The following is a 24,667-nucleotide window of genomic DNA, read 5'->3' as shown; positions in this document are numbered from 1 at the left end:
AAAGCAACAAGCAAACAGAGTCAGAAGATTCTCTGCAGACAGAACCTCTGAGGTATCAAAGCAAAGCCGAAAGATGTCAGACAAACATAAATTCCCATGAAGGCTTGTTTGCAGAGCAAAGAAATCAATTGCATCTGTTTTGATCAATCCATCAGTTAAATCTGCATGAATTTCCATTTGAATAAAACAAGAGTGTTGTGGGGGGAGAGGTGCATTTGTTTTGTACCATCTTAGAGAAGCTGTTCTATGTCTTCCAAGACAGCAGCTGCCAGCTATGATGTTTACAAATTCTTATATTATAGATAAGTAGTGTTGTTGTTTTTAAAGCAACCCACAAACTGCCACTGCTTACCTATTCGCCAACCAAGCAGGTTTGAAACCAATTACTATAACCAATCAATCAGCTAAACCATCCCTGGTTTGCACACCTCCAATAGATCTGTAAAAGGAGTAGGATGTTCCTGAGAAGGGATCTGAAGAGTGTCAGAAAGAGATGGGGGGAAATGCCCTCAGAATTTGCCAACACAAACCTCAAAATCCTGCCCCCCTCCCCAATTGCTTTGACAACAAGTCAGCCAATTCCGTTAGCAGAGCTGGCAGCATTTCTCATAAAGGGCTGCTAAAGGGAAGACACGACGACTTTATCAGTGTTGTTTTAGGCATAGACTTTTTCCTGCCCCCTCGTCTTCTGAGTGACTTAAAACTGAATCTACGGCACTTGTGTTCTTTGTAGGCCAGGAAGTCATGGGAGTGGGGGGAGTGCTTTCCCCTGCCTTGTCTGTCACAAAGATTTAGTCATGGTGTGGCCCAAACATGGAGGACCACCTCCACTAATGCCTGAAATCAATGAGCTTTGGCGGGCTTCACTTTGGAGTTGGATTGTGAGCTGTAAAAAGACCCCGGTTCAAGTCTCATCTTGCTAGGAGACCTTTACTTGTTCTCTCCCCCCCCCCAGCTCCAGCTCCAGCTCCAAACTGGTCTAATTTCCCAAGTTTACGTTTAATACTACCTTACAGGTTGGAAAGGGATGCGGGTGGCATTGTGGGTTAAACCACAGAGCCTAGGACTTGCCGATCAGAAGGTCGGCTGTTCGAATCCCTGCGATGGGGTGAGCTCCTGCTTGGTCCCTGCTCCTGCCAACCTAGCAGTTCGAAAGCACGTCAAAGTGCAAGTAGATAAATAGGTACTGCTCCAGTGGGAAGGTAAACAGCATTTCCGTGCGCTGCTCTGGTTCTCCAGAAGTGGCTTAGTCCTGCTGGCCACATGACCCGGAAGCTGCACACCCGCTGCCTCGGCCAATAAAGCGAGATGAGCGCCGCAACCCCAGCGTCGGTCACGACTGGACCTAATGGTCAGGGGTCCCTTTACCCTTTACCTTTACAAGTTGGAAAAATTACTGTGCCAATTAAATAGCAACGATGCTTCACAGATTTCACAAGCCTATTGGACAGTACCCCTTTCTCGCAATTTCTTTGCTTCTCCCAAAGACGTCCTGCAAGGCAGAGGAGCGTGCAGTTTATGGTTTAGTCAATAGCACATCATGTAGACTCTGCAGTTCCTGGTCCAGGTCCCAACTCAGCCATGAAGCTATATATGTGATCTTGTGGCCATTGCTACCAGCCTAGCTTACCTCTCTGGGTTATTGTGGAGATAAAAGGGACAAGGGCCATGTACGGCTGCCTTGAGCTAATTGGAGGAAGGACTAGATAAAAAATGCAATGTCTGAATATGAGATCACAATGTTAAGCACTGCAGCCTCTAGTTGGAAATTAACGGTACTTTAAAAAGTGCTCAACCTAGGCTAGATTGCATCCATTGAGTTTTTTCTCACGTCAGAACTTTGTGGTAGATCACTACTGTTCCCATTTTACAGATGAGAACAAAGGCTGAGAGACAGGGAATTGCCAAATGCAGCAAAAAAGGAAACAATGACACAGGATGTGAGTAATCCAGGTCCTCATATCCAGGTGAATAGCACACAGGTGAATAGCTGAACGCATGGTAAAAGCTTCTCTCTCCCTCCCTCCCTCTCCCCTGAGTTCTCAGCAACATTTCAGCAGTGCTGTCCCCAATAAAAAGGGTAATTAGTCTGTTTCATAACAGTGCATAATGAAGATTGCAGATGAAAGGCCTGGATAATTTGCTGGCAATTAAGAAAGGTCAAGAGGTCAATTTATGAACAACTGAATCGCTTTACCTGAGGGAAGCCACTTATGTAACACAAGAAGGTCCCTCTCCTTTGTCTCTATTATCTCCCCATTTGTACATTGACATTTAAGTAAAGGTGTAATTTATCAGTCAGGAGGAGAGCACGATCAAAAACAAAAAAAGGATTGGGAGCCTATTATAAAAAGAAGAGGAACCCAATGAACCCTGTTGGCATTTTCAAGTGTCCCCCTTGTCCGTCTTGAAACAAGGCAAGCCAGGAAACGTTAGGTTTTTCCTTCTTTTTTACACATAACCTGATGAACGTGGGCGGAGGAAGAATGGAATGAGTTGCTCCATCCCTACACACAACTGCTGTGCTTTCAGTCTGAATTCTGCAGAAATGATCTTTCAAAAAATCAGGAACCCCCAATCTTCACATGCCGCCAAATGCTGTGTTTGATGGATGTGATTACATTGTGCAAGTAAAGGGTCATTTGCTTGAAAGAAGGGGAACTCTGTGTAAATTTAACTGGACCCCACTAGCTCTTAGTAGTTGTTTTTCCCCTCACTCCCAAATCACTTTTAAAAAAAAATCCCTAATGAAAATACCCAGCATTCCAGTGCAAATTTCTCCTTATGCACACTCTTTCCTTTTCATTTTTGCAAAGCACCTTCCTATTTTTATGTTATCTTCACTTACATATGCATTTTTACAGACTTGACACCAGTACAGTGGTACCTCGGGTTAAGTACTTAATTCGTTCCGGAGGTCCATTCTTAACCTGAAACTGTTCTTAACCTGAAGCACCACTTTAGCCAATGGGGCCTCCCGCTGGCTCCGCAGCACAATTTCTGTTCTCATCCTGAAGCAAAGTTCTTAACCCGAGGTACTATTTCTGTGTTAGCAGAGTCTGAACCTGAAGCGTTTGTAACCTGAAGTGTATGTAACCCAAGGTACCACTGTATATGCATTTCTGCACACATTTCTTGGCTGCAAAACTTCATTGCAAAATTCGCAGAAGTGCGAATTTTGATGGATGGTGGTATTTCAGTTTATGTGTTGCTTTGGAAGGTGCAACTTAAGGAGGTTTGCCATGAAATGCAAATATAACCAAATGTCTCCCCCATCCCTAGTCTGGACTCATGCCCAGGGTGGAGCTCAAATTTGTAACTGGAGAGACAACTCAAGCCTGGGTACCAACTGCAAGCTCTGAGACCAACAAGTAAGCTTCCTTATCCCAATGGGCTAGAGCAATGAAACCTTATAACAGCTTCTAAACTGTATCCCCCATTCTGGTCTGAGCAGTTAAGAGTCGCTGCTCAATCTTGATGCTTCCCCAATGGGTCAGCCTCTGTGCTTGGAGTGGAGGGCCCCTTCTTGCACTTCACCAAATCTATTTGGCTGACTCTGACAAGGCCTGAACAGCTTATGGAGAGGGCTGTAGCTCTCTACCTTGCATGCAGAAGGTCTTAGCTTCAGTCCCTGGCATGTCCCCCATCTAAAATGCTGGACGGTTGTTGCCAGACAATATTGAGCTAGATGGGTTTGGTATAAGGCAACTTCCTATGCCTCTGTGGCAGAGCCTTACAAAAGAACCTCCCTTTTCTTCTCTAAATAAGAGCAAAGCTATTTCCTTATGCAATGTATCAGAATTTTGTCCCTCCTTCTCCCCCATGCAGCTAATAGCAACCCAAAATCTTACTCAGGCCCCAAATCAGGTAGAATGTCTGCTTCAGAAGACCAGATTCTACCCAGATGCATTGGCATTATTCCAGTGGTCAAGGGAATTTGAACTGGCCGCAATGATGTTGTGACTCAGGATCCAAGGAATTCCATTTTTCTCTCCCCCCCCTTTCATTTTCCGCCTCCCCCTGCAAAAAAACCACCTCCAGCTACCCCTTGAAATAATTAAATTGGATGAGGCAAGATAGGTGATCAGTTTAGTTTTTTAGCTCCTCCATTCTCTCTCTCTCTCTCCCTCCCCTTCACACAATAAAAATAAAATAAAAATCGAACAACAAGTCTGAGCGCGAGACGGTGCTTGATGCCAGCGGGTCAATGGCCAACTTAACCATAACAAATACGAACTTAGCCTTTCAAAGATGTTTAAAAACTTGAGTGCTAGAAGAGGCTTTGGATTTCCTCTGCTTTTCCCACCCTGCCAAGTCGCAAACTCATTATCCCCATCCCCCCCCTTCCCATTCCTCATTCTTTGGCTGAAAAGCCTCCCCAGCCATCCTAAGGAGGGCAGGATTTACAGATACATTTCCCTCTAAAACACTGGCCGTTTCTCCCAATCATCCAGGTTCGCAACCTATACAAGCAGGAGATCTCGCCAGCACTGGAAGAGTTAAAATATTTCACCTCTGAGTTAAGGGAGAGTAACAGCTCCTTCCCATCGCAGCGATTGGCTTCTGTCCTCTCCTCTTGTTTTGAGAATCTCAGAATGTGCGGCCTTGTGTAGAGAGGAGATTGCCTCCAATTTAATTTGGCTGTTTTGTCTTTCTTTTATGGCGGCAGAAATGGATTCAGGATCCTTCTCAGGGCTTCGTGTGCTATATTAAAGTTCGCGTATATACACATATCACCATAAATGCCCTCTGAAAAGGTCAAAGAACAATTGCTTGGGTGTTAGAGAGGACAACTAAACACTCGTCTAGCAAAATTCGTTAGGCTAAGCCTCAAGAAAACACGGCCCACCAGAACACACACATAATCTCGCCACTCACTTTGGGTTGTGCCGAATGCTAGTCCCACTCTGAGCAGACCCATGAAAATGAATGGAAATGATGATCGTAGGTTCATTCATTTGAATGCATCTACTCTAAATAGAACTTAATTTGGATGCAGCCCTTGGTTTTTTCTTTTTGCAGGCTCACCAGTGGTTTGTTTCTACAAATTGTGAAGTCCTAAAATGGGGTGGGGGTGGGCAAAGGGGTCTGATTTACCAGAAAGGCTGTTGGAGGCCAGATCAGGCATGGTTCAACAAGCTCTTAAGCTTGGTATAGAGTTGCCATCTAAGAACATCACAACTGCACAGATCACACCAAAGGCTCATCACGTCCGACATCCTATTTCCTGCAGTGTCCAATCAGATACTGCTGGGAAATCCACAAGGAAAGCATAATGGCCACAGCACTCATGCACACACATGTGTGAATCCACACACACACATAGACTGCCTCTGAATCCGGAGACTCCATTTGACTACCAGTGTCTCTCAACAGCTGCCAATAAATTCAAGGAGTGGGAAAGATCAATAAATTCATGGCAAGGACATCACAATCAGTGGGCATTATCCAGTTTGGTGACAGCAAACTCCACAAATTAATTACAAGCTGGGCAAATTACTTCAATACTATTTGAATGCAATTTTCTATGTGGGCTTTCTTTCTTTAAATAAAAAAAATTCACAAAATTCATGTCATAAAGGACCAAATGAACTTGAATGAACATGCATGAAACTGAGAGGACAAGGATGGCAAACAGGAAAGCTGCCTTACAGAGTCAGACTTGACCCTCCAGCTGTTTTTGAACTACAACTCCCATCATCCTTAGCCAACAGGACCAGTGGTCAGGGATGATGGGAATTGTAGTCCCAAAACAGCTGGAGGGCCAGGTTTGGCCACCACTGTCATAGTACAATGCATCACTGGTACATAGTACAATGCTCACCCATATCATAAACTTCCTATGTGTGAAGCTTCCTGTGGGAACTGATGAGAACTGAGCATGCTCAGCTGGCACGGAATGTGGATTGAGCATTGGGGGAAATGGAGGTGTGGGTGGGAGGGGACATAGAATGAAGCACATTGGAGAAGGGCAAGGCTGACTGCCTGGAACATTCCAGGCGGAAACATTTTGTTGCAGATCCTGCTTGTATTAATCGTTTTAATTTCTAGTTATGAAAACCATGTACCATCAATGCTGCAAAAAGAAAAGTATCCCAAATGCAGGTTTTCAAAGATTTCTTGCAGCTCCAGAGGAGAATCAGAGAGACAAGAGAAAAACCCATTGTACAATAAAACCTATTGCACAGGATGGTGAAAGAATGTGAAACAGCAAGCTTGGAGAGCAATCAAATGGGAAACTTTGACGGGCATTGATTGGCTGAACCGGAAAAGATGCACAATAGTTAACCAGTCTCTATGCCCCTGAATGAGGAGGAACAAGAGATCTCAACCAACATGCATTTATTGAAAATCCTGACCTCAGAAAGCTTGCATGTCTGCTTTTCTAGATATGTGTTCTGAAGATGAAATATGCCTTCGGTTCACTAATTTATTTTAAAGATTTCTATTCCACACTTCTAAGTATTCCCAGGGTTGCTTATTGCAATACAACAAAAAAAACACGATAATAATAAATCACATTTTTTTTTAAAAAAAAGAATACGTGTAAGATTTAGATAGCCTTTAAAAATAGAAATGTTACTCAGATGGAAAGAGAGACCATTTTAACTCCATATATATATATATATATATATATATGAAAGAAAAACGGGGGCTTTAAAAAATAAACACTGCTCAGCGTTTATGCAAGAAGAAGAAGAGAAAGAAAATAAAGTCACCACCGGCATGTGGAGTGTAACAGCGGATCTGCACAAATTAAGCAACTGCCTTCTTGGCTTGCATCGTGTGGTTTTCCCAGAAAAAACAAATTCTACTGCCCTGCGGAGCACTCATGCTTTGTGATAGTGAGGATCAGAAATATGTCTCACTTTGTGTATAAATTGAATACCCAAGGTGGGTCATCTAGGGCTTTCTGCTGGCATCAGCCACAATGCTGGTATTAGAATTATTTGGTGGGGGGTGGGAGTGTAGATGAGCTTGAGCATAGCATCCTCAATGGGTCCCCAAAACCTGGAAGAGGCAGGAGATACAACCTCAGTCTTGGGATACTCTGCAGGAAGTTGGTATCGTTAGCTCTGTTAGGGTGGTGGTCCTTCTGTGAGCCCCTGGCAAATGCCCAACCTTGTTTCCCTCTGGGGCTTTGCCCTATTTGATGGAACACAACTGTGGTTCTTTTGCGACCGAGAGATCACAGACCATGTCCCACCAGTTGTACCGGGTTCCTCGACCACAGGCTACCTCTGCCCCTGAGGAGCAAAGCAGAATCGCTACATTTTCCCTGACGAGTCAAAAATTATCCTGAACAAGCAAATGAAGAACGTTGCTTCTATTAGCACTGGCAAGGCGACAGTCAGATTTCTCTCCTGCTTTTCCAGTGCTTCAGGCGCTCATCCAAAAGCGTGGGAGAGAGGTAAGACTTGGCTCACAGAGTCCACGCTACATACTTGGCAGGGTTTTTCTTTTGGTAACTCACAACTATAAAGTGGCCCATGTTTTTTCCTCCATGGGGTCATGGTGTGGGCAGTCTATAGCATTGCTTTGCGTGCAGAAGGTCCCAGCTTCCATCCTCAGCATCTCCAGGTAGATGCATCTGTCCAAAACCTTGGAGAGATGCTGCCATGGACATGGCTGAGATAGATGGACCAACAGTCTGATTTGGTATAAGGTGGCTTCCTACGTTCCTATATTGGTAAGGCACATAGGTCACATGTCAATTTTGCGTTGTGGGGGAGAAAGGGCCATTTACAGGTAGAACATAAGGATATTGGAAGAGCCCAGCAGGATCAGGCCAAGACCCATCAGGTCCAACATCCTGGTCTCACAGAAGTCAGTGAGATGCTGCAATGGGAAGCAAGGTAGGGACAGATGAATTGAGCTAGTTGTCACCTGTATCACTTTTGCAAGTGTTAAACCATAAGTCCAATACATCAGAATTTTCCATTATTATCATTTTCTGAAGTGCTTAAAAATGTGCATTTATATATGTATTTTCTCTCAAAATACCCAATTTGTCCTGTGACTTTGTGCAGAATAACTAGTAATAAACCATAAGCACAATTCTGAAATAAGGTGTTGTTGTTTTAATAAAAACTGTGACAGACAGTGTGAAATAAACACAGAACTGCATGTTGGTCCAGGAACTGCTGTTAGGCCTGTCCCACAGGGAATTTTCAAATATAAATGTTGTATTTAATGCCAGCCTTACTCAAAGTAGAGCTACGGAATCTAATGGGCACAATCAACTTAGCTTCATTCATTCCAGTGCAGTTTACCTGGAGGATAACTTATATAAAAATCTGGATGGAAAAAATGGGCCTTTTTGAGATAGACTCCTTCCAAGATTGGACATTTAAAATTAAAGAAGACTGGTAAAGGACTATGGTTTAAATAAATGTGGGAACTCCAGGAAGACATCAGATGTTGATCAATACGGGAAACGCAACCAGGAAAAGGGGGAGGGATTTGGAATCCAAAGGCTGTAAAATCAAAATCATATTTTATTTTATTATATTTTAACCTATTATGTATATTAAAGGGGGGAACGCGCGGAAGGGAATAGGTCGATCTTAGGAGATGGGAAAATATTTTTAAATTGGGCTAATGATAATAAGGTTAAAATTTGGGATAATAAATTGCTGAATTTATTTGTAAGAATTGGAATACAAGAGGGGGAGGGGAGGGGAAGTCCTGGAAAGATGTTATGGAAAATAAGATCTTAAATTTGGATGTTTTGTTTTTTTTATATTGTTATAATTGGAAATTCTTAATAAATATTATTTAAAAAAAAATACCTGGAGGATAACTTTTCCCTTTTTCTACTGTATTTTGCTTCTGAAACAGTTTTTTGTAGGTCTTTGGACTGTAATAATAAAGGATAACTTAGTTGGATACAACCACAAACATCCTCTGCTTACAGGTTTGCCAGATGCTAAAACTTCAGCCAGGACTTACCTGGCTCCCACCAAAGACAATTTTCACATATGCAATGATGGATTTTAAATATTTGTACTTCTGTAAATCTTTGCAGATTCACCCCTTCCTCTTCTGCACAGATGTTGCTCTTTTAGCTACATAAGGATCCGCACTCAACCCTGAACATAAGAAGATGTTGGATTAGGTCAAAAGCCCATCTAATCCAGCATTCTGTTCTCACAGAAGCCTGCAAACGGGACCTGAGTACAACACCAACTCTCTCCCTCCTTGTGACTTCCTGTGGTCAGAGACAGACTGCCTCCAACAGTGGAGGGGAAATATAGCCATCAGGGCTTGCGGCCATTAATAGCATTGAACTTCTCTACTCCCCTTCTAAAGTCATCAAAAGAGATTATGATAAAGAAGAACATAGGAAGAGCTTGCCTGCTAGTTCAGGCCAGTGGCTCATCTAGTCCAGAGTCCCTGTTCTCACTGTGGCCAACCAGATGCTTCTGGGAAGCCCCAAAGGAAGACCCAGAGTGCAATCATGATTTCCCAAATTGGGAGTCCCAAAAGCTGGTATTCAGGGACAGTGCCTTGGACGTTGGCGGGGGGAGCATGTCCATCACTGCTAGTAACAACTGAACTTTGGAATTAAATGGAATGAAGTTCTTAAGAAGGGTAACAGCAGCAGCAATTTAAAAATGGATGAACTAGAATCTCACATCTCACAAAAGATTACAATTTGGCATGCCCTCCAACATTTCTCTGATGAAAACAGGGACGTCCTATTCCATAATAATACTAATATATTTTTATTATTTGTATCCCACCTATTTGACTGGGTTGCCCCAGTCACTCTAGGCAGCTTCCAACATATATAAAAACATAACAAAACATTAAACATTATATATAAAAAGCTTCCCTATACAGGGCTGCCTTCAAATGTCTTCTAAAGATTGTGTAGCTACTTATCTCCTTGGCTTGGGGGTTGCATAACTTCATACCCTCCAACATTTCTCTGATGAAAATAGGGATGTCCTAAGGGGAAATGGGGCATTCTGGGATCAAATCAGAAACCAGGACGCCTTCTGTAAATCCGGAACTGTCCCTGGAAAATAGGGACACTTGGAGGGTCTGAGTTAGCTTGCTTAGATAAAAGATTATTGTTCTTCTAAAGCATTCAGTGTTTTCTTCCTCTTCTTCAAATTTGTTTTTGCTGCTGGGATTTTAGAGAAACTGCTCCCCGCAAATAAACACAAACATGATCTGGCATGACAAGTCCTAGTAGAGAGATTTGTCTGCAATACCAAGGCGAGAGGGACAAAGCGAGGCAGGAGATGATAACAAGCCCCACCCATTCACCCATTCACCGATATTTGTCCACCTGCTCACATCATCCAGGGCTGTAGCCAAGCAAATAAAATAGTACAGCCATCAGCAGATAGCTAAAGTCACGGTTAATTTCAGGTAGCACTGTTTGTGTGTGCTGAGGATGAATGCAGACTCTTCAGAAATGGGACCTGACAGATCAAAAGCAAACGTTTACTAAAGGACACCTTAGGCAAGGCAGGACGGACACCAAAGTATCCAGAGTTGCCAGGAAAACAATGTCAGCAAGATAAATGGATGCACAGCTCAAAAAGTCAACACACACGTTGACGGAGAAGAGGTGAAAACTTGACACTTCGTGCCAGGGAAGTTCTGAAGCTGTGTCACGTACATTTCTGTGGCTGCAAGCCACCTGAACAAAGGTAAACAGGTACTTCTGTAGGGGCTATTCAAGAGGGTGGGTGTGTCCTACCCTTTGCCCCCCCCCTTTTTTAAAAAAACAGATCTTCAAAAGAGGGAGGGTCCAGGGCTCACCTGCTTTTTGCATGCAGGAAGTTCTTGCGTTCAGTCCTGACAACTCTGGGGAGGAGGGGAAAGAGGAGGACCTCAGGAAGTGGGGCTGGGAAGGACTCTGCTGGAAATCTTGGAGAGTTGTTGCCAGTCAGAGCAAGGAACACTGGGGTGGGTGGACTGACAGACTGTGGGGCAAAAATGGAGAATCTCAGGCTTGGAAGCCACCAGACGTGGACAGTCTGCATCACATTATCATTGCTAATAATTATAATGGTCAGCAGGCAGTGGTTGAAGTTGTATATGGGTTTTCTACGAGGCGAGACGCAGCGATAATAGCAAGAGACTTTATTGAGCCGATGGCTAACAAAACAGAACAGTCAAACAGGGGCAAAGCAACTGCTTATATGCATTTCTAAAGGCCTAGGCCACTCCCACTCTCAACGTGATTGGCTGTCAGAACTGCCCAAGCTGTGAATCGTAACCCAGAGCTTATGCCAGTAACCCAAACCCTGACAATGCTACGTGATTGGATATCATGAATGGAATCAAAATCAGAGGGTTCTGGATCCTTGTCCAGACTCAAGCCCAGGTGAAGCCAGGCCACTGCAAACATCACAGCAGCACTGGCATTTATTCGATGAATAAATTCATTCTGATTTGAAGTGTTTCAAAGCAGTGTACAGAGATGGTATTAGGCTCCACCCCTGGCTCTAAGACCTCTCTACTGAGTCAGAAAAGATCACACATGCAAACACACACCACATAGACTTTCCTGAGCCTTAGGAGACCACACACACACACACACACACACACACACACAGGTCAGCTAGCTGGAGAACAACAATACAATGGTAAGATTTCACTGCACATTTCAAAAGGAGGATTGACAGATAATGGGCCAGGGGCTGGTTTTAACAAAAAATAAAAATCGAAACCTCTTTTTCGTTTCTTTTAAAAGAAAGAATATAGACTCTCTCTCTCTCTCTCCCCCCCCCCCATTTTCTGGCAAGCTAAAGGAGAATAGTACTTCAGTGCCCAGCTTAGATCTATTTTCTCCGATGATGATAAAATACGGGAATGCAGTGTAATCGTTCCCTTCTCCCACCTTCCTGATTTATAAGTGTTTATGACTAAAGGGTCAAATGAATGAAAAGCACCTGGGGACCCCTGAAGCAGGAACAAGCCGTCAGTGTGATAGCGGTTCCTGAAGTGCCAGGGATAGAGATAGCTAGTCCGGCTCAGTCAGACAAATTAGATAATTAAATGGAAACAGGCTAGATAAATTGCACTTTCCTAATTGGGTTATCAGGAAACAATAGCGCTTGGAATGACCTCACTGTCTGTGTAGCCCGAGACGCTACGGTCTCCCGAGGAAACTAGAAAGGAGTCGCTCGTCTCGGCCAGGGTTATTCTTGGCCTCAAAAATGAAGCTTTTCGGGGTGGGGGGAGATGTTGCATTCCCCTGGCTTCCCCCACCCCACCCCATCATCACCACCAGGGCCTTCTCCAGGCTACTAAAAGCATCTGCTGATGGGAATCAGGTTTGAAATCACTGGGGTGGGGGTGAGCAGAGGGCGCAAAAGCCATGAACTCTGCAGGGGTGAGGGAAGCACATTCAGTAGGAAAGGCATCTTACATAGAGATTTTTGCGAACCAACCCGGATTAAGAAATAAAAAAATAAACATTGAAGGACTCCATGTCCCATCACCCCTGACTGTCAGCCATGCTGGCAGGAGCTGGTGGGGGTTGTAGTCCAGCAACATCTGGAGAACCACAGGTTACCACCATTGTTGGAAATCAATGGGAGCCCAGTTTGAACATAAGGTTCATTGACAGGTCATGCTTGCTATTTAATGCCTCCTATGTACAAATGTACAGCAGGTATGGGGCAGGGACTGTGGCCTGCTAAATGTTGTTGGGGACCTCCAGCTGCCACCATATTTGACCATTGGCTGTGCTGGCTGGGTCTGATGGGAGTTGGACTCCAACATCTGGAGGGCCCCAAGTTCCACAGGCCTGTTCTAGAGTGTTCCAGTGAGCAAACTAGCCAGCTTCCATCTGTGTCAACTAACATGCGTATGAAGGTGCAGAAGTTCAGTACGTGGTTGAATATTGAGATCTTCACGAAATCATCTCATGGGGAGGCAGCTCCCATCTTCATGCCAATGAAGGGAACTACTGTATGAGGAGATAAGAGTGGGCTGGGAGGAGGATTGGCTGTTATTGAAACAATTCCTACAGATTTAATACATTTATTGCACAATGGTTTTTCCACAAATGCATCTTTGATTTCTTCTGTTTTGATATATGCTCCGGATGGAATTCAGGGTAGCGCTGAGGAGATCATTAGGTCAATGCAAACATTTCTCCTTGCCCAATGCAAACACTCTCCCCATTCCTTCCCAGGCATGTTGTTCTGGGGGTATTCCCAACCCTCCAGAACAGATTTTGGGAAGGGACGGGGGCACATAGTGGGGAGAGAGCAGGGAAAGCCCAGTTGCTCCAATCAGAGTCTTTGTTCTGGTTTCCACTAATGGCACACGTGTTTGAATCCAGCCTCCTGTATTGTTATATTATTTTGATATTTGGTATTAATGGAGTTGTTGCTGCTAGCCACTCTGGGGCAGAACATGAAATATCTCTTTGTTTGCTTTTGGGTCACTTGCCAGAAAACAAAATTCTGTGACACTCGCCTCCCAAGTTGTCCTTTTTAGGTGAACAGGCCGGTTTGGGAAGGAGCTCTTCCTCAGGCCTGTCCTCAACTGCTGAGCCCCACTCACAGAATCACTGCAAGCAACTAAGCTCTGCCCCAACTGTTCTCTGCTCCTTATTTTGACTAAGTACAAATTATTCCCCTGAGGCTGCTTTTCAATTAAAAGTAAATGGGAGTGCCTATTCATGGAATTCATGTAATGCATGTAGGTTGGGCCTGGGATTATTCTGTTCCTGGACACTGTGATCAATGTGTTCTTAACCTCACAATTAGACTACTGCAGTGCTCTGTATGTGGGGCTACCTTTGGGCGCAGTTCAGAAGCTGCAGCTAGTGCAAAATGCACCTGCTCGTGTGCTTACTGGGTGAATGGATGGGAGCTTTTTGTTATGCCACCATTGCTGAATTCCAACCCCCATCAGCCCCACCAAGCATGGTCAACTGCTGGAGATGATGTAGTTCTGCAACATCTGGAGGACCAGATGTTTCCTACTCCCAGTTTACTAGGACTCCCAGCTTCACAGATATAACACCAGGGCTCTACACTGGTTTTCTATTAGTTACAGAGCCAAGTGTGACCTTCTGGTCTTCACATTTAAAGACTTTACCAATTCGGGCCAGGATACCTGGCAGACTGACAGCCTCTCCTGGTACAACCGAAGCTATTTATTTTTTAAAAAGACATTCCAGCGAGACCCTGCTGGTCATGCCACCGTCAGAGAGTTGCCACTTGGTGACGATGTAAAAAAGGGACTTCTTGGTGGTATCACCCGCCCTCTGGAATGCTTTCCTTCAGGTAATTCACGAGGCAGAGAAAGTAATGACCCATGGATTTCTCTTTAAAATATAGATGTTTGCCCAAGCTTTCCTAGACTCTGAGTTTTAAAATATTTATTTTTAGGAAATAAAAAACGAAGGAGTGTCTCCACTCCTGAGGTCCAGTTCTGAGGGCCTTCTGGTGGTTCCCTCACTGCAAGAGGAGAAGTTACAGGGAACTAGGAAGAGGACCTTCTCCGCAATGGCACCACCCCTGTGGAATGCTCTCCCATCAGATGTCAAGGAGATGAATACCTATACAACTTTTAGAAGGCACCTGAAGACAGCTCTGTATCAGGAGGTTTTTTATGTTTGATGTTTTATTTTGTTTTTATAAGTGTTGGAAGCAGCCCAGAGTGGCTCAGGCAACCCAGTCAGATGGGTATAAACTATTAAATTAAATTGAGGGTTGTGAAGCCGTGGCTTCTAGGCATGATGGCTATCTTCAACCTTCACTTTGTGAATGCAAGTTGTTGGCAAGCACAAGTGGCAAGAATACTGTTGCACTCAGGTCCTGCTTGCCAATTTCCCAGGGGCTTCTCTTTGGCCACTGTAAGAATAGGGTGCTGGGCTTTGATGGACCTTTGATCTGATCCAGCAGCCAGGTTCTTCTGATGTCCTCATGGGCAGTGCCAGAATTTGTGTGTGTGTTGAAAAACATTATTGGTTAATTTGTATAGTTTAGTCTGATGCACCAAAGTGAGTATGTGTACATTAGAAAGATGGGGGAGGGAGGCAAGCAAGCAACGAAGATAGCAAGATCAAACATTTTAAGGAGGACTTCAGCATATTGCTTATGTCTGAAAGCCTTTCCCAAATCACTAGCCCTGAGGCTGTGAACTGCATGGACCTTTAACTTCAGCCTCTAGTTTTCCTTCATTTCACCTAACTGGTTTAAAGAAGTGGGGGATTGAACCAGTTCACCTCCAGTTAAATTAAAGGCTGTTATGATCTGATTGGAAGTCACAAGTTAATTTCTGTAAATTGGTTACAAGCCATGCACTTTTCTTTTCCTTTCTCATTTGCAGCATGGGACAAAGTGGCAAACGTTTTAATGGGGGAGGGGGGGAATGACCAGGGCTTTATTTAGGTTTGATGAGGCCCTAAGCTACTGAAGGTAATGGAGCCCTTTATATGTCATGCTGTCCTTTGTCAACAACAAATTGTCACTGTTTTGTGTTGAATATATGCTATATGGTAATTTATGGACCTAATGGGTATCTAAAGCCATTTGGACATGTTGCCATGCAACCAGTCCATGCAGAATGTAGGCACCCTATATATAGGAATGAGCAAACCAGTGATATTTTAGGGAGCAGGTTAGCAGGCGGGTCCCATTACTTACATCATAGGAGCCTACACAACACAAAACAAATTTGCTGTATGTAGGTTTTATTTTATGTGTTTTTTATCTTATATTTTGGAAATGTACATCCATTTTTTTTCCTTTAAATTTCCCCCCCCCCAAAAAAAGAGTGGGGCCCTAAACTATAGCTTGTTTAGCTTATACGTAAATCTGCGACAGGGGATGACAAGTGGACGCCAAAGCATCGTTGCAGGAAGTTTGCAGCGTGTCCGCTTTTATTTCCTCTAGAAACGATGCTACTACCTAAAGCCACTTCAGCTCAAGGTTCTTATTAAGATACCACATTCCCTTATTCTTATTTTGATTTGAAATGACAGGAAACCAAAAACACCGAATGCAGACTTCTCGTTCAAAACCTCCGCAAGATCTAATGAAAACCATTGCTTGAGGGCTCTGTCCAAAGCAATGTTTTAAGATTCTCTGACTGGAAAAGCGCTACTGGTATTCTCAAGCTACTTACCAGGGACAAAGCAGGCATGAGCTATGATGTTACTGGCATGACAAATAGCTTGATATATGTCTGCCCCATGCAATTGCTTCTACGTCAAAGTAGGAACAGATGGATCTATCAGTTTTGGCTTCCCCTAGTTCCTCAGTTTTCCAATAGTACAAAAGTTCTGCATAAATTCATCTGTATTTTATGATGTGCATTTCTCCTATGTGTACAACTTTGCCTAATATATCCTTAATGCAATGCATTTTTATTGTTACTAACACTGATGCCTGCATTTCCAGACACACTTTGTCCTAATACGTGCATTTTTGTACACATGATTTGAATGGATAACTACATTTCCAGAAGTGCAAATTTTGAAGAAGAGCTGCGTTTTAATTTGCAGATCGTTTCATAAAGTGTGAATTAGGTAGGTTTGCATTAAAATGAGAACCAAAATTAATTTATTTCCCATCCCTTAGATTAAAGTACTTCAGAGAACATTACATTACATTACACCCCTCTGGCTCCCTCAGATTTAAGGAATCTATAAGCATAGCACATTCCTGCTTGGGTGACAGCCATGCTAAAAATAAATACGGTAAATGTGAAGATGCTTCAAAATTATGTAATTACATTTTATATGGCTCAGTTCATCAGCAAGTTAAGAATCATGATGGGGTCAGTTTCACCCATCACTAATTAAAATAAGGAAGCTGGGGTGACAGAGACTTGTGGGTGGAACTCATTAATCTTATGGAAACTCTTTCAGGTCCATTCAGATGTTTTGACCAAGATAGAACCTTTGTTTTGAATTTCAGTACGAGGGGGAATTTTTGATAGCAACCTATAAAGCCTCATGCAGCTGAAGACCCCAGTACCTCAAGGACCACTTCTCTCAATGTGAACCAATGCAATCCCTGAGCTCACCTGAAGCCCTTTCCCACATGCCACCTCCAAGGAAGGTGCAGAGGTTGGCCGCAGAAGAAACTGGCCTCCTCGGTGGTGGCTCCCCATTTCACATTTTCACTTGCCCACTAGGGCGGTTCATAAAAAAACTTTTTTAAAAAAATGCCTGCTCCAAAGGTCTTATCATACTACACTAGGGATTATATAGCTATATCTGAAATTTCATGCATATCAGTTAATATCTTGACCCTGCTCCACTGAATTGAAATTTCAGCCTTTACGACATAGGAAAACAGCCAAGTAAACAGCTATTTTATGAACCGCCCTGTTGCCCATGTTTTCGACCCTGATTTGTAGGGTATTTAAGGCATGGCTGTGGTCTCTTTTAGTGCACTTTGTTACAGTGAGAAAAGTTGGGTTGGAACTGCCCAACCTAATATACATATTTATAGATTGACATATTTGGTGCTTATAGTAATCTTGCTCTTAAAAGTAGTTCTAATGGGTTATAGCCAGCTCTGTGCACATGGAGTTCTGCTCATGAAATGGGACTTCCACTTCCTTTCACTATGTACCCTCCAAATGTGCTCAGAAGGGTCCTCCTGGAGCAGATTTTGAGGGTGTCCAGGGAGGGGCCAAAGAGAAGTGGCGAGGAAGGGAAGGGAAAGTACCATCCCACAAGTGGAAGTCTGTTGCCCGTCCCATATGATGCAAAGATGTTTCATTTCAATTTGTTTTGCACATTGTACAGTGGTACCTTAGTTTAAGAACAGCTTAGTTTATGAACAACTTGGATTAAGAATGCTGCAAACCCAGAAGTAGGTGTTTTGGTTTGTGAACTTTGCCTTGGAAGCAGAACATGTTTCGCTTCCTGCTGAGTGTGCTCCGTTTGTGAATTGAGTCCCCCGCTGCTATGGGAAGGCACGCCTTGGTTTAAGAACACTTTGGTTTAAGAACGGACTTCCAGAATTGATTAAGTTCATAAACCAAGGTACCACTGCACATCGCTTTGAGATACTTTCATGGGAAAAGTACCAAAGGAATAGAGCAAATAATGCAGAATTAAAATGCACTCAAATGAAATCAAAACTTTGGATGAACTTGACTCCAGCTGCATGAATCTGTCCACTCACAAATGAGTTTCTGCTAGCAATTTCACCGGTTCGGCTTAAACAACACGTACAGCGTTTTGTAGCTAGACCTTCCTTGAGCCCTCCTTTACCCCCAGAGCAAAGCTATGATGACTGACTTAATTACTCCTCTGGAATTCATCTTCTGGAGGGATATTCCCCCCACCCACCCTCTTGGCATATTATTTACACAACTTGATAATGAACCTCACTCTTTTCTGCTTTCCTCCTAGGGAGTAGCAATCGAAGGCAGGGGGGGAGGAGGGGGAGGCCTTGAAATGAGACAACGAGGCCAAAGGCCACATCCTACTTTGATATCTTTGTTGATAACGTATTGTACAATTAGATCAATTTGACAATTTCCATTATGGCTGTTAAAATATTTATCGAGGCTCGGAGATGATGTCCAATCCCCCCACCTCTTGTGCCATTTGTTTTACTAATGGGGGCGAGACGTACCGAGTCAGTGAGAGGCAGTCAAGATCTCCCAACCTCCTGGCATTCCACACACCCCCACCCCCACACACACTCTGCAACACACACACACACACACACACACACACACTCCACCTCCATCCTCCGCTTTCCTCCCTCGAATTCTTGCATTAGGTTTGCAAATTGTCAGAAAGGGTCATAAATTACCAGCACTGCACAGCCAGATGGATGCCCAGCTGACAAGGTAGGTAGATGGCTTGTGATGACATTGTTTCTTGGGAGCATTAATCAAAAGCAAAGAAAGAAAATATTTCTGAAATTGGGCCATAAGTCTAAATATTAAGGAACCAGGAGCCAGCTGTTGGAAGATCGCTCGAGAAAGAGCTGACAATTAGGAAGTGAAATGAAACCAAGAGTGTGTGTGAGGGGGGGGGAGGCGGGGAGACACCCTTCTTTTATTTAACACATCAATTTAATCAGGTTTCAATTCTGCAAGGGGAAAAAAATACAGTTCATCTCCTCTTCCCCTTTGCTTCTGTGGCTCTGGAACAGTAGCATGTTACCAAAGCTTCGGAGACACCCTCCAAAAACATTTGGTTGTCGCCAACTAAACCCTACTCAGAGGAGACCCTCTGAAATTAATGGAGCTAAGTTAGTCATGGCCCTTAACTTCAGTGGGTCTACTTTGAGTCAGACCAGCGCTGGATACAACCGCCAAGTAGCTCCAGTTTGCAACAGTGGCACATAGATAAATAAAGAGGGTTGCATCCAACCCTCCGTAAGTAGCATTCTGCTCATGCAATGGGACTTTCCTGTCCTCTCCACTCCTTGCATATTGTGTCCTATTCTACTCAGAGTAGACTGACTTGAATTAACAAACCTAAATTATGCTTGTTAACCTTAATGGGTCTACTCTAAGGAGGACTAGCATTGGGTACAACCTATAGTATCTCTACTGTAAGATGGGTGAGTTTTTTGGTTCCTGTTTCTCTGACTGCTACCACTGACGGGGCTCACACCTCCTCAACTGGTACTGGCAGGTTAGCCAACATGGTGCCCTCTAGATGTTGTTGGACAACAATTCCCATCAGGCCTAGCTAGCATGGCCAGGGGTTCAGGATGATGGGAGTTGCAGTCCAAAAATATCTGGAGGACAATACATTGGCTATTCCTGTGGCACTATGTTCAAATACAGCGCAAGTCAAACTGGTTTGAAAGCTCTCATATCATTTAATGCACAAATGTGACATAATTCAGAAGCTTATATTTTTAGAGGGAGAAAGGGGGCACTTTTTTAGTGGATTAAACACTGATCCTATTGTTTAATGGCTTGAAATTACAGGTTTATCAAAACTCTTTGGGGAACCCCATGATTTCTTTCTTTTGCACTCCTTGAGCACTTACTAATGTATTTGCCCTCACTTGCTATGGCCCTCACTTGCTCTTGCCCTTAATTGCCTCCTGCTAAATCGGTTCAGCTGCGCAATGCCGTTTTGGTCCCTGATAGGTTGGAATCGCCATGAGACTTAATACACTGGAAGTCAGGGGGGAAACATTGCATGTAACTGCCCAAATAGCATCATGAGCACAAGTCAGCGAGAATACACAATGCAAGGACCTCTGGAAAAGGCCTCTGTCACTGTGCCTGAGGGTGATGCCCTTGTGGTTCTCTTGCTTTGTCTCCGGGGTTGTGGGCAGAGGCCACTGGCCCTTTAAGATCAAAATGTCCAGTGCCGCTGGGCAGCCTTTGTCTGTCTGCGCCGCAATCGCAAAAGCTATTGTCCTCTACAAATTCGCTGGCAAACCTCTCTGTGTCCCCGGAATTTATCTCATACACATGATGCGGCTTTGTGGAAGGGGATCGGGAGCGACTTTGCATTCCTCCAGTAGGATGATACGGGTTTGTATCTAAATCTGTTTCTTATGACCCACCTCACATGGCCAGTGTCTGCCCAATGCACTCACAGAGGTCACGGGAGGTTGAAGCTGTCAGCACCAATGGGGAGAGAGATGCTTTGCGGGGGGGGGGGGCAGAACTTGTCTGCTCTGTGCCCAGAGATGTCAGAGGACCACAACCATCACTTGAGATTGGGTGGTGGGAGATTCTGGCTGCTTACACTTCTCTGCTCGCCTTTCCCAACTCAGCCCTCTCAAACTTTATACAGAGAAGCAATTAGAGGGTGTCAAACTGTTCTCTAAATTCAGAGGCTTTGGAGAAGAGGATGGCAGTGGCTGTAAGCTGCTGCAGACCCATCGCTTTTAAAGAGGCCTTCCGGGCTCAAGGCAGTTACAGCTGTTGCCAGTAGAATTGTAGAGTTGGAAGTAACCTCAAAGGTCATCTACTCCAACCCCCTGCAATGTAGGAATCTCAGCTAAAGCATGTATGACAGATGGTCACGCAACCACTGCTTAAAAACCTCCAGGGAAGGAGAGTCCACAACCTCCTGAGGGAGACCGTTCCACTGTCGAACAGCTCTTCCTGTCAGAAAGTTCATCCTGACGTTTAGTCGAAATCTCCTTTTTTGTAACTCGAAGGCACTGGTTCAAGTTCTACCCTCCAGAGCAGGGGAAAACAAGCTTGCTCCATCTTCCATGCAACAGCCCTTGGGTTATTCAAAGGTGGCTCATATCATTCTCCTCTTTTCCAGGCTAAACATACCCAACTCCCTCAACTGTTCCTCATAAGGCTTGGGTTCCAGACCCTTGATCATCTGCAAGACAGAGCTGTTCCACCAGGCCTTTGGCCAAGGCACAGCCTGACCCCCCCCCTCCTTTGGTAATCCTCATAGAACTCTAGCCCAATGGTTGCCATTAATTTGATTCTGAATTGATTTTAGAATGAATTGATTTTAGAATGAATTGATTTTAGAATGAATTGATTTTAGAATGTATTTTAATTAATTGATTGTGATTTTATGTAAACTGTGTTACTTTTACTGTTGTTAGCCGCTCTGAGCTTCGGATGGGGAGAGCGGGATATAAATAAAATATTATTATCATTATTATTACTATTGGTTGCCCTCCTCTGTACACGTTCCAGCTTGTTGCCATCCTTCTTACATTGTGGTGTCCCAGAATTGGACACAGTATTCCAGATGTGGTCTTCCTTATCTCCAATGCCCCTGGGTCCTGCCCTGATGGGCCCAGAGGCACTGAAAGACAGGAAGGAGGGAGGGTGACATAGCTGCCATACCGAGCATTTTTCCACAGTGTTGGATACTTGGAGCCACACTGCTATCAGCTTCACCACTGGTCCCTGCTGCTGACTTCTGCTGCCTGTCTCCATCCAGCCCCTGGTAACCTTTGGGGGCCCACCAGGAAAGTGTGGAGAAAGCCATCGGCAGGGACTTTGCACAGAAATCCATCAAATGTGATCCCAGCCCTACATATTATCTCTGTAGTCTGAAATGATGTGGGGAAAGTAAGGAACCTTTTCTGACTGAGGACCACACTCCCATCCGAGCCATTACCCGGGGGGCCACATGGCAGTGGTGAGGTGAACCAGAGGCTAAAATGGAGGATACAAAAGATGTGAATGTTACCTTTGTACAGTAGGCTGGTTTCTACACCTTCACACACACACACATTTCCGGTGCTATTTTTCTTTTAAAAAAGAGGTGCCAGAACTCACCATGAACGACCCCCTTGTTCTCTTAGAATTGCGATGGCGCCCACCTGAGAGGTGCCAGAACTGAGTTCTGGTGAGTTGTAGCTGGGGGGGGGGGGAGCCCTGAAAGTCTATAGCCTCCATCCAGGGAACAAAGAAGTGATATCAGAGTTCAAGGCCATATCTGAGCGAGGCAAGAAAACATTTGAGGAGGGCATGGAAGACGAGGAGAGGGGTGTGGCTGAGGAGAGTTCCGGCAGCCATGTAAAGATTGCAGGAGGGGCACAGCCAGCCCCAGGGCTTGATGTCCCTCAACCCTGCGCCACAGTCAGTTTGAACATTTCGGGAATCTACCATTGCAGCAAGGGCACAGTAGACATGGCTTCCTCAAGGGGAGCCCCAGAGATGATGCTCTGCCACTGAGCTCGGGGATAACAATTGCAGTCTTAATGTGCAGGGCTGCTGTAAGACCACTCCTCTATTGTCCGCACAGCACCTTCTGTTTCAGCATACCTGGAAGACTCGGCATTCTTCAATGCAATCTTATTTCAAAAGGTCGGGGTGTGTGGAAATGTAACAATCACTGTTCAGACCACGAGCCCCGACAGCGGAGTCTGAGGGGGGGTGGGGAGGAAGCCCACAGCTGACTAGTCTGGGTTTCCCAGGTATTAGAAACAGAAGTTGCAGGTCAGCCGAGAGTGGCATTAAAACAGGCCGGTGTGAAAAGGCCTGCTGGAAGAATAGGCAGGCAAGCGACATAGGTCAGGACCTCCCGAGCTGCGCCTGTCAGAAAATGATCATAAGAGTTATATTTGCCCAGAGGGTGTGACAGACAGGCCTACCTGACAAGCAAACAGACAGGTCCATATATTTTCTTGCTTTGCTTTGCTTTTCTGTTTTTTACCCCCTGTGCACTGTGAAAATGAAGGAGCTGTTATATACTGGAAGTTCAGGATGAAGGAAAACAAGAACATATAAGAAGAGGGGGATGTATGCCTTATGCCAGTTCAGATCATTGGCCCATTAAGTTCAATATTGTCTACCCTGACTGGAAGCAGTTCTCTAGCATTGAATACAACCCAGTGAGTCTACTCTGAGTTAAATTTAGTTGGATTCAGTGCTTTTTTTCTAGGGGGACGCAGGGATATGCATACCCCTAAACATTTTGTGAATCTTTGTACTTCTGTCCATTTACTGTATTTATCTTTCCAGATGTGAATTATAAAATAGTGGTTTTCTTGAGTCAAAATGAGAGTACCCCTAAACATTTTTTTAAGGGGGGAAAAGCACTGGTTGGATTCAACCAAATTACTCTGCTGATCACAATGTCTGGTTTATTGAGGGGCTCTGCAAAGTATGGAATACTAATCTTGCACAATCAAAGGGAACTTTTAACTTTTATGTATGAAACTCTAACTAATTTGGAATCGTTAATAGATCAATACCAAATAAAATGGGAATGGATCTTGAAAATAGTAAATGGACTTGGGAAGGAAAAACATTACTGGTACTGTTTGTTTGTTTTTAAATTAAATTTTGTACAGTCTTTAAAAAAGTTGCAAAATCCGACCAAAAAAGGAATGGAATAGACTGAGGAATAAATCAGGGTATAAGTGACATGAACCAGCCACTGATTGATTGATTGATTGATTGATCCATCCATCCATCCATCTCTACACTGAAGGGAAATATTTGGACAAGGCATCAAGACTTCTAGGTTTTTGCACGCTTGATGACGAGTACATTTGGGGAAAACACCTCTAGGGATGATGGAAGGAATGTGAGTGGGGGGTTATGTTCAATTTGTTATTATGCCATCCTTTTCTCCCTACTAACCTCCTCATTCTTTCAAAAATAAAATTTGGAAATGTCCCTCCCCCACAGCACTATCCCACTGCTCTGCCAGCATCCGAAGGGAACCCCCTAGATGGGAATTAGCACGCCCCAAACCACAAGCCACTAATCCACCACTTGAGCAAACCTTAGCAGCCAACACGCTTGCATTTTGAACTCCATCCACGGGAACATGGAAGTGTTCTGTTACTACCTCTTCAAACCACCAGACCTCTTGGAGGGTTGGCCGGGCCAACTCCAACTCACTTCTTAAAGCATACATAAAGACTGAATTCATCGGCTCAGCCCTCAGTCGTGGTATTTAAAAAAGCATTCAGCTAGCCAGTTAGGTGAGGCGTTATTTTTCAACCGGTCAATAAACATTCCCTTCATTGCATTAGACCAGCCTACTGGGTCAAACCATCTAGTCCTGCATCTTGTTCTCACAGTGGCCAAACAGACGACTGTGGAAGGAGAATGAAGGTCTCTGAACAGCTCTCAGCACTCTTAACAAGCTACAGTTCCCTGAATTCTTTGCGGGGAAGTCATGACTGTTTAAAGCAGGGGTCAGCAAACTTCTTCAGCAGCGGGCTGGTCCACTGTCCCTCAGACCTTGTGGGGGGCCGGACTATATTTTGAAAAAAAATATGAATGAATTCCTATGCCC

The 24,667-nt window shown here is 44.2% G+C and overlaps 1 protein-coding gene across 5 annotated transcripts in view; it reads right to left on the bottom strand.

The window, feature by feature from the left end:
- The window catches only part of PRDM16 (PR/SET domain 16), a 447,195-nt gene that overhangs the window by 318,363 nt on the left and 104,165 nt on the right, over nt 1-24,667 (bottom strand). The gene's annotated exons all lie outside the window — the stretch shown is intronic.

Source organism: Podarcis erhardii (assembly GCF_964252035.2).
Source record: "Podarcis erhardii genome assembly, chromosome: 7".
Classification (NCBI taxonomy): domain Eukaryota; kingdom Metazoa; phylum Chordata; class Lepidosauria; order Squamata; family Lacertidae; genus Podarcis; species Podarcis erhardii.
Note: the sequence above shows the minus strand (reverse complement) of the source record. Positions and strands in the feature narration are given on the sequence as shown.